Below are 8,659 nucleotides of genomic sequence, written 5' to 3'. Positions count from 1 at the left end.
GTTGTACTTCCACTTTAGTTCAACCCTGAACACACATATCAACACACACACACACACACACACACACACACGGAGACCTGAGCACTTACATGCTATTCTACATGCTAAGCTTTTTGCTTACATTTATGAATGAATGAATATGATAGATGATAGATAGATAGATGAATAGATGAATGGGTAGATGAAGTAAATGCTTCCCTTCCTGATTGTCTCCTTACCCTGTTTAAAAAGCCCAGGTCTCACACTTACCTGGCAAGGGAGATACCATGATCACAAAGGTGGTTTTCCGAGGGCAAGGCTTATCCATTGCACTCTGGATGTGCTGACCCCTGCAATTTCCCCAAATGTGGGAAACTCGACTGCATAATTTGTGCTAATGGGGGCAGGACAGGAGGAAAGCCCCAGGTCTCAGATCTGAGATACCGGCCTTATTTAATTCATCAGTGCCTAGGTTAAATTCTGATGTCAAAGAAAATCAAAAGATTTGGAAAAAAAAAACAATTTCTGACCGACAACTCATGCTTCATAGATGATTGAACTAAAAAGTTTCAGGAGCATTTAATAAGTAACGAATGGTATGAGATCACTTGTATGTGGAATCTAAAAAAATAATTCAAATGAGTGTATATGCAAAACAAAAAGAGACTCACAGATATAGAAAACAAACCAGAGGTTACCAAAGGGAAGAGGGAAGGGGGCACAAATTAGGAATACAGGATTAAGAGATACAAACTACTATGTATGAAATAGATAAGCAACAAGGACATACAGAACAGCAGAGGGAATTACACCCATTATCTTGTAATAACTTTGAATGTAGTATAATCCACAAAAATACTGAATCACTATGCTGTACATCTGAAACTAATATAATCTTAGAAATCAACTATGGTTCAATAAAAAAAAAAAAAGAAAAAAATAGGGCATGAATTCTAACGACTCTTCTTTCCCTGAATCTGAGATCCCAGGTTCTCAACACTTTCAGTCTCTCTCCTACTGTGTCAGCCGCGGAAGTAGACAGGAGAGTTGAACCTGGTAGACAAAGAACAGTATGTCAACCCCCAAAGTCACAGTCCTAAACTCTTCAAGTCTTTCCTCACCCTGAAGGTGGGCCAGGGTCACTCTCTGCTGACTTTAAAGGACAGGAAAAGGACTTGTTTGCACTTTTTGTATGAGAAAAAATATTACCTCCAGGCAGTGGTTTTTTGGGGACCACTAATTCTTCACAGAGATTCCTACCTGAGGATGGCTAAACAGGAACTACAGGACCTCAGACTACTCATTCCATCCAGTCCTCACTGTTAGAAAGACCCAAGCTCCTGTTTTTGACTTAAGCTCTTTTTGATTATTAACAATTAAATTCTGACCTCCATCCCGACCCTGCTCTAGTCACTTTTTTTGGAACATTAACTATGTATTGTCTACTGGTTACTATCCTATAGTCAGGGTCAGGAGGTTGTCACTGGAAAACTCTGCAATGCCTTTCCTTGATTTTTTGCCTTGTGTCAGGCACTGGATTAGGTGCTATATATACATTATCACATAACTGTGTTCGTTTTATAATATTTATATTATTGATAAAAAAACTAAGGCCTAGTGATGATAGCTTTTATTTTCTGAACTTGTACGGCTTTCTCTTTTATTCACCATAACGTAACTTTCCCAGACACTAACAATTAAAAGCTATTGTGAATTTACACAAACACAACAAAGTTGTTGTGAAACTAAATCTATTGTCAATTTATGGGGAAAAATTTATGCACTTTCCCCACTAAGTCACTGAAGCAAGAGAAACAAGAAAAAATTGAAATAGTAAATTTTTCAGTGATTCCTTTACTATCATGTAAAGACAAGCATGTGGACCTGGGAGGAAAGGTATGGTCCATGTCGGGTGTGGGGTGAGACAAGGGTTTGTATGGTATGGCATATAGTGCAAAGACCTCACCATCGCTCTGAGAGCAGAGAGCTCTTTAAGGGCTAAGGCACACAAAAAGGGATGCAAGGTATATACAGACCTCTGCGTGTCATTCCTTTTCTTAGGGGGAGAAGAGTCATAGCCTGAGTTTGTGGACTATGAGCCCTTTCTCCTCTCTCCCACTTAGCATCCAGGTCAGAATGATACGGCTTGTCCTGCCCCTGTGCTAGGCTGACTCACTTCAAGGCCCAGGCACGGGAGGGGCTCTATGAGGTCTCCGATAACACTATCTGTAGGGCCAGGACCCAGGACAGGGCAGCTTCTCCCTCCCAGCCCCTGAGCAGGGTTTGCTTATTTCTGTATTCAAATGCCATATTTAATTTTAAGGAGCTAACCAGGAGCCCACCCAGCCTGGTTGTGGCATGGAAACTACCTAAGATATTTTAGATTCCATCTGTTCATTCTCTCAGAAAGACCACAGTTCAAGGCAAAAGGGCTCAGGGAAAGTGCATTGGAGAGCAAGTCAGGAGCTTCGAGTCCTAGCCTGGGCATTTCTATGACAAATTATATCATACTGAGAAAGTCCTCATCTTTCTCTGTGCTTCAGATTTCTCTTTTGTAAACAACAGGCTAGAGTAAATGGCCCTTCTGCCAGGAGAGAATTTCTGTTGATTAAATTCAGAAGTTCCCTCAACTCTTAACCCAGTACTTCTTTGAACCCAATACTAGCAAAACATCCTCAGGTCCTCTCATCCTTCTTTAACCAGGCCCACTGGTTACTAGCTGTGTGTGTGCTGGCTCACTTGTGCATGTGGAGAAGAGAGAATGCCCTTCTTCCCTCTCTTCTCATACCTTTAGGAAAGAACATGACACCCTTCCCACTTAACCATCATCACTAACTCATTTCAGAGATTCAACCCTTTACTGGAGGGAAGTCTTAGGCGGTAGAGAGCAGTGGTTAAGAGAACAGACTGTGGAGCCAGATGGCCTGAGTGGCTGAATTCAGCAGCTCTTTGTATCTATATGACTCAGTTCTCTCACCTGTAAAATGGGGTTTTAACATCCTCATAAGATTGTTCTGACATTGAGAGAGTTAATATATGCAAAGTAGTGGCTTATATATGCTAAGTACTCTTAGAGACCTTTGCTATTTTTTTTTTTAATTTATTAATTTATTTATTTATGGCTGTGTTGGGTCTTCATTTCTGTGCGAGGGCCTTCTCCAGTTGCGGCAAGCGGGGGCCACTCTTCACCGCGGTGCGCGGGCCTCTCACTATCGCGGCCTCTCCCGTTGCGGAGCACAGGCTCCAGACGCGCAGGCTCAGCAACTGTGGCTCACGGGCCCAGCCGCTCTGCGGCATGTGGGATCTTCCCAGACCAGGGCTCGAACCCGTGTCCCCTGCATTGGCAGGCAGACTCTCAACCACTGCGCCACCAGGGAAGCCCGACCTTTGCTATTTTTATTGTGCCGAACGTGCTACAGCAGACCACTATTTTATTCTGCCCTTTACATCAGTTCATTTATAACAGTAATAATAAAATAACTGACGTTTATTGAAGGCTTACTAATGTGCCAGACATTGCAGTAAGGATTTTGCATAACATATCATTTAACTTATTTCTCTGAGGTCAGGGAAGAGTATACCAAGTAGAGAAAGGGTGGTGATTATGATTATTGTCTTCGTTTAAGTAGTTGGCTTTGTGAAGTCAAGGATGTGACTCTCTGGTTCACTGTTATGTCACCAGCACATGTTGCAAAGCATGCAATTTGGGTTTAACAAATGTATGAATACTCCAATATGGAAGGGTTATCTTCTGAAACAGGGATTTGAGTTATACTATGTGACAAAGGGTTAAAGGATTTTCATTTGCATAAGAACTTTGTAAATATTATGTTGTCTAACAAAAACAGGGGCTCAGTGGAAAAGCCATGAGTGGCTCCTCATGTTAGAAAGTGCTTCACCCATGATAGTATGAAACAGGGATGTTTCAGAGGGGATTCCTGCCCTAAGCAGAAGGTAGTTCTTGATGAATGCCTAGACTCACATAGCTCTGTGAAGGCCTATGCCATTACATTTTATTCTGTTTCCCCATCATATACACGATGATGGATGCACATGAGAAAAGGCTCTCCCCACGCTTCTTTTTTTTTTCACAAATTTATTTATTTATTCAGTTATTTAATTTTTGGCTGCATTGGGTCTTCGCTGCTGCACATGGGTTTTCTTTAGTTGCTGAGAGCGGGGGCTACTCTTTGTTGCGGTGCGTGGGCTTCTCATTGCGGTGGCTTCTCTTGTTGCAGAGCACAGGCTCTAGGTGCACGAGCTTCAGTAGTTGTGGCATGCAGGCTTCAGTAGCTGTGGCTCGTGGGCTCCAGAGCGCAGGCTTAGTAGTTGTGGCACATGGGCTTAGTTGCTCCGCAGCATGTGGGATCTTCCCGGACCAGGGCTGGAACCTGTGTCCCCTGCATTGGCAGGAGGATTCTTAACCACTGCGCCACCAGGGAAGTCCTCCCCACACTTCTTGATTGGATGAATCAAACTATCAAGGGGATGTCTTGAGGCAAATTGGGAACCAGAGTTAGAAAGAGTTCCAAGTGAAGTGAAAACCACAACATTCTCTCCCCCTTCAGGGCTCCAGCAGATGGGAAATTAGGGCTTTGTGAAGCCTGGCTGAAAATCAGGAACCCCATAGGACATGCATAGGAAAGAGACCCAGTGCCCACATGGAGCTGGTTTCCTTCATGTGACAGGGAGCCCCCTGCTCCAAACCTCCAGAGCCCTTCTCTTCAATCTGTCCTATCAGAATGTCCTCACCTCCATCCAGAAACTGTTTTTCCCAGTCTGTGCCCCTCTTAGTTGAAGGAGTTTCCCATGAGGAGACCCTCCCAGCATCCAGAGACTGGTCCTCAGCTTCCTACTCTCAGTTTCCCGAATCCAGTTGCCCAGGGTTCCTTCCTTGGCTCCTGCTGTTGACCTTGATCCTCCCTCCTGCTCCTGAACCCTGCTGAGATGATCCATTGGATGAGTATGGCTCCTTCAAGAAATATTTCACTTGTTAACGGCTTATCCCCAAATCCCATTCTAAATATCCAACATCACTATAAGTAAGAGAGAATGAAGAGGAATATGGGGGAATAAGGAGAGAGAGAGTGAATAGGAGAGTGTGGGAGAAACTGGACAGGATTAATGGATGATAAAATCTACTACTATTTATTAAGAACTTTTCTAAAGTCTAATTAAATAAGCTACTGCTTCACAGTGTGTCATATTTCTTTCCAACCTCATACTAACTCCATAAGATGGATACAATTATTATCCCTGTTTTTAGATGACAAGACTAAGCTCAGAGGAATCAAAGAATTTGCCTAAGGTCAGACATGTAAGAGACAATGCTAGTTCTTGGACCCAAAGTCAGACACTGGATCTACTGCTCACAAGCCCTTTGCTGCACTGTTGAGGAGCATTAGATGGATAGGCCAAGGAAAGCAGGGAATGGGGCTCTGGTTGAAGGAAGCAGGCATGGAGAAGTCCGTGACTATAACTTTGGGAGCAGGAGTTTCTTAGGGCTTGAACTTCAGCGAACTTTGACTCAGCAAACCCGAGGTCCTCATGGGGACACTGGGAGCTGGGGTGCAAGATGTGTCTATCAGAGGTCACAGAGAGGGCAGGGCCAAGGCTAGCTGCCAGCTATCAGAGTCCAGAAGGGCTACAGGTCTGTGGGCTCAGATAGGTGGTTAGGGCAGGTTGGCGGCTCTGGGTGGAGCCCTGAGTCTCAGGGCAGATAGACTGAGTACAGAAGCGAGCACGGGAAAGGGGAGGGAGGCACAGCATAGCAGCAATTTACATTTTACCACCACGTGAGACTCCCCATCCCCTCAACTAGGGGCAAAGAACTTAGTCCTGACATCTGTAAAATAAGAGTAATAATTACATCCATCTTATGGGGTTATGGAGGATCAAAAGAGATACACACTGTCTGGACCAATAACAGCAATTCAGGCCAGAGCTATGGGTTCCCTAGGGACCAGATGTCTCAAAGCAGCAGGTAAGTTCTAGAAAATAACACCAATCACTTTTAAATATGTAGAGACTCTCAAAGCCCAATATATCATTTAACAATGGCCTGAGATGTCGTGTGAGAGGAGCCTTCCCCTCCCTCAGGAGGGCTGTCTTCCCAGGTACTGTGGTCAAAGTCCAGAGCTTAGCTTTAAGGCTGAAACACCTGAAGCCACAGGTGCAGATGAAGGCAGCTGACAGCAAGTTTGCACTTTAAGAAAACCTCACTTCACATAGAGCACGTACAACCCTAGATTCTGAAGCGTAAGAGATCCACTAAGAACCTGACCAGAAACTGAACAGGAAACAAGATGATTAAGGAACTAGAGACTACAAGAAAAATATTTGAAAAAACAGAGGAGATTTAGACTAGAGAAAAATTAAAAGAGGATGGGAATTAATACTTACTGAAATCTTTCTATATGTCAGGTACCATTCTAGGGTATTTAAATAGTCTCATTTAATATGGTAATTCTGTGAAGTATATGTCATGAAACATGTTGTAATTCATGCTAATGATAAGTGATGTTTCTTGAGTATTTAGTATATACTAAGATATAATTTAAGTTCATTATATGAATTAGTTTATCCTCATACCAATATTCAGAAGTCCATTAATGTTTCTCAACTGATGAGGAAACCAAGGTGCAGAAAATGTAAGACAATTTCTTGAATAAGTAGCCAATTTGTGATCTAAACCCAGGTGGTCCAGGTTCTCCTACTGTCTACATTACACTGTCTTTTTAAGTGTGGGGGACTTGAGGGTCAAAGAGATGAAATAACCTGTCCAAGCTCATAGAGCTAGTAAGTAGTGAGGTTAAGATGTAGGCCCAGTTCTGCTGCTGCTAAAGACTGTGCTCTTCCTACAACAAAACACCAACACGGACATCTACTGTGGACCCAAGAAATAGAAGCAGATTAAACTGCCCCTATTCCCCACTTTTATACCTTGGATATTGGAGATTAGGGTTCAAGTCGTAATTGCAGACCATACATCCTCAACATGGGTGTGTCTCCATACGAAAGTCTGAAAGAGAATGAATTAAAGAAAAAAATTGGAAACAAGTTCAGAATAAAAAGAGGCTCTGGCTTGGACTACAGAGATTGTTGGATTGTAGGTTATGTATAGGTCCCCGAGAACACTGGAGGTCTATAGGGGCCCAAATGACCTCTTGACCCTTGGCCAAGCCGCAAGTTTGGTTAAGGAAGAGAGAGTATTATATTCTTTAGTTATTCTTCAGACCTAACCCCCTGCTTCTCTCTTTACCCTGCACTGGCTTAGAAACTCACTGCACCTAAAACATATGCGTATCTGTTTATTTAGGTCTGTGTGACATCTTAATTAGTGCCAAGCACTGGGGACACTAAACCATGCCACGGGCAGTGCTGTGGTGATGAGTTAAGAATATAAAAAATGAGAAGAAGGTCTGCAAGTTCCCTGCACCTCCCTTTGCAGAGCTTGACAATGAGAGTCCTCGCAAATGTTACCAGTGCAGGACCCTGCTTTATAAGTTAACTTCTCCAAGATCAGTTTGGGTTTCATGCTGTCTTTCTCCTCTACAAGGAGAATAGAAGACAGATAATTAAATTGGCTATCGTAATCACTTTGCTATGTATATGTATTTCAAATCATCATGTTATACACTTTACACATGTATGACTTTTATTTAAAAAAGAAAAAAATAAAAAAGAAATGATTCAAAATATCTGTATTTCCAATCATCCTTTGGACATACGATGTGACTCTAATAGTTATATGTAAATACTTATTATAATACTATAACAACAGATAATACATAGTGAGCATATATTGTATCTCTATCTCTTTATGCAATAAACTAAATTAATTGTCATGATTTATCCTATGAGCTAAGTCATGTTACCATCATATATTTCAGAGACGTGGAGACATTAAGAAACTTGCCCAAAGTTACATAAGAAGTAGGTGGTGTTGGGATCACTGAGCCTCTCCCAATTCCTCATGGCAACAATTGGCTAAAGCATTGTCAGCCCTATTTGATCAGGAATGGGCTTGTATTCATTGAAGACCCTGACACCCTATTCCTTTCTGTGATTTTCCTGACCTCAATAGACTTATGAAACCTCTGATGTAGAAGAGAGGAGGAAGGGAGAGTTTATTGTGGTGAGTGATGAAGTCTCTTTCTGTGACCATGCACAAGGGGGGCTCCTCTCTGAGGCTAAATCACTTTGTCTCACTGTATTCTAGCTAGTTCTATACACCTTGTCTAAAGAGCATTGGAGAACAGGTAGTCTCCATTATGAAAAATCCATTCATCTCTCAAGACCCAGCTTACATTTCTTTAATCCTGTAAGACCTTTTGGTACATTATTTACTCCCTAAAAAGATCCCAGACTTAAGAGAGTCATAAGTTTCCCCTCCCGCATATATCTCTATTAAGTATGGAAAATATTGTAATATTGTATATAATTAACTATTGTTTTTGATTAGGACTCCTGGAAGGCGAGATACATGTCTTATTCTTATTTATGATTCAAACACTTAAATTAATGTCTAGCACATAGCAGCAACTCCAAAAACATTTACTAGATGACTATCTTGCCTACAAGCCCAGGCCCCTCTATCCCCTTCAGCCACATTATCTCCAATTAAATAAGCTCCAATTTCCCCTTAATTCATATTTCATTTTTGTCTAAGCCTCCGCTG

General features: G+C 42.2%; 1 non-coding gene across 1 annotated transcript; it reads left to right on the top strand.

Moving 5' to 3' along the window:
- The first annotated feature begins 241 nt into the window (after nucleotides 1–241).
- On the top strand, nucleotides 242–405 carry LOC132371203 (U1 spliceosomal RNA). Its single transcript, XR_009504822.1, has one exon. It is a non-coding gene; the product is annotated as a U1 spliceosomal RNA (small nuclear RNA).
- The last annotated feature ends 8,254 nt before the right edge of the window (nucleotides 406–8,659 follow it).

Source organism: Balaenoptera ricei, chromosome 8 (assembly GCF_028023285.1).
Source record: "Balaenoptera ricei isolate mBalRic1 chromosome 8, mBalRic1.hap2, whole genome shotgun sequence".
NCBI classification, from domain to species: domain Eukaryota; kingdom Metazoa; phylum Chordata; class Mammalia; order Artiodactyla; family Balaenopteridae; genus Balaenoptera; species Balaenoptera ricei.
The sequence above is the reverse complement of the archived record's forward strand: the minus strand, read 5'-3'. Positions and strand labels throughout refer to the sequence as shown.